This window comes from Seriola lalandi, unplaced genomic scaffold (genome assembly GCF_002814215.2).
Source record: "Seriola lalandi dorsalis isolate HSWRI2012SDOR001 ecotype SW California unplaced genomic scaffold, Sedor1 jcf7180002054042, whole genome shotgun sequence".
NCBI lineage: Eukaryota > Metazoa > Chordata > Actinopteri > Carangiformes > Carangidae > Seriola > Seriola lalandi.
This window is the reverse complement of record NW_019524595.1, coordinates 792-2,924: the sequence shown is the minus strand read 5'-3', so window position 1 is coordinate 2,924 and position 2,133 is coordinate 792. Positions and strand designations below refer to the sequence as shown.

Below are 2,133 nucleotides of genomic sequence, written 5' to 3'. Positions count from 1 at the left end.
AATTTCGTCTGTGATGGTTTTAAAAAGTCTTAAATGTGACTTGTTGAAACCTGCAGAATCTCTGCACGAGTCATATAAATGGAAAATGTGAAGTGCGAGTAAACGGCCACATGGTGGCGCCACTGCACCAGAATCCGACCAGCTCCTCACTTTCACTGGAGTCTGATGACAGTGTGTAACTGCCGTCACACGGACGAGTCCTGGCGGAGGTGACGTCACGGGTCTCAGAGGACGTAGAACGTGAAATGATAACCACCTTTTACTCCTCCGTCAGGTGGGTCTGCTGGACCGGCTCGGCCAGGTGACGGTGCGGTCGTCTCCCATGGCGACGCGCCTGCTGCTGTGTGAACACGCCGAGAAGCTGCAGGCGGCCATGGTGCTGAAGAACCACCACACCAAACACGCCGAGCTGGTCAACCGGGCCATCGGCGCCGCGCTGCAGAGGAACAACGCCGCCGTGCCGCCCAGCCTCACCGCCGCCGACGTCTTCTTCAGAGAGGTGTGTGTGCGTTTCCTGTCGGGATGATTTCATGTGGAAGTTGGACTTCTGCTGAACAGGTGTGTGTGTGTGTGTGTGTGTGTGTGTGTGTGTGTGTGTGTGTGTGTGTGTTGCAGGTGTCTCAGATCTCCGCGGTGTTCGACTGTCTGCTGGAGGAGGAGGAGCGGAGTCTGAAGGAGAGCCCGGTCGACTCGGTGCAGTGGGCCGAGGTGGTTCTGAACGTCAACAACATCATCAAGGTAAACACATGAAGGAAGGGGAAGGAAAGAAAGAAAAAAGACTTCTTTCTTTCTGAGGATGGAGGAAGAAAGGAAGAAAATGAAAAAGGGTAGAAAGGGTAAAAAAGGAGGGAAGGCAGATGATACAGTGGAAGGAAAAAACTAAAGTAAAAGTGGAAGAAAGGATAGAAAGAAGGATAAAGAGGATAGAAGGAGGAAAGAAAGGAAAGAAACAAAAATAAGAAGGTTGATGGAAGGAAAGAGGAACAGAAAAAGGGACGTAAAATGAAGGAAGAATGAAAAAGAAAGAAAAAGACAGAAAAGAAGGAAAAAGTCAAAGTGTAAAGAGGTAAAAACTGAGAACAAAAGTGAAGGTGGACAGGAGGAAAGGAAATAAACTGTGTGTGTGTGTGTGTGTGTGTGTGTGTGTGTGTGTGTGTGTGTGTGTGTGTGTGTGTGTGTGTGCAGGACATGCTTCAGGCTGCAGGTCAGTACAGAGAGACCAAGGCCTCCATGTACAGAGCTTGTGAAAACGCCGCTGCAGAGCCGGAGTACATCCCCTGGACAGGTAACACCGACTCACCTGTCACACGAACCAACACGACTCTGAAATGAAACTGATCAGATGGTTTGATACAGAATCTGAAGAAAAGGTTCACGTGGCGTCTGAAAGTCGCTTCAGGAGTTAATAAGGCAAGTTCACTGGAAATACATGAAGAATAGAACATTAAGACTTACAATAGCATTTAAAAACAAATCTAAGTAAAAGTATTTAAATACATAACTACAAACTTATGACACCGTTTCCAAACAGCTGCTGGTGATTAAAGAAATTAACAACAAGCAAATGCACAAGATTAGCATATTAGCTTGTCAGTGTTAGCGCACACCACCACAACCTTCTTCAAACATTCACTAGGACTCCAGGATGAACTGATTAGATGGTCAAAGGTCAAAGGTCAGGGTCAGTCTGACGTCACAAAACACTTGTTTAGGAGATAAAATCCCGTCACCAGGACGACGTCCTCCTGTAACTCGTATAAACGTCTGACAAACGGACGAATAAAAGAAAGTGAGAAGAGTTCGGAGATTATTTTTAGTCTGTGTCGCACATGGACGGTGATATTATGATATTGATTAATTAAAGTGACATTGTCCAATAATAAAACACCACGGATTGAAGTTCGATTCTTTTTAGATTTGAAAACAGATCATTATGTCTGTGGGAAATATTGTTGCGTAAATGTTTTAACTGTTTTAGCTTCATCCAAAACAACAAACCGCTTCACGGTAAATCACCTGTCGTAAGCTACACCTGTAGACCTGAACACTTTACGGCAATATGAAATCAATTATCAACCTCTTTCCTCCCTCAGCGTCCGGCGGCGTGGGCGGCGTTCGCTCCGTCATCTCCCG

General features: G+C 46.1%; 1 pseudogene across 1 annotated transcript in view; it reads left to right on the top strand.

Moving 5' to 3' along the window:
* LOC111652588 (nuclear pore complex protein Nup133-like) overlaps positions 1 to 2,131 on the top strand; it is a 7,689-nt pseudogene extending 5,558 nt beyond the window's left edge. The window contains exons 9-12 of the transcript XR_015437042.1: positions 275 to 499; positions 616 to 738; positions 1,186 to 1,285; positions 2,094 to 2,131. The product of XR_015437042.1 is annotated as a nuclear pore complex protein Nup133-like (transcript). The remainder of the gene's footprint in view (positions 1 to 274; positions 500 to 615; positions 739 to 1,185; positions 1,286 to 2,093) is intronic.
* Positions 2,132 to 2,133: the final 2 nt, after the last annotated feature.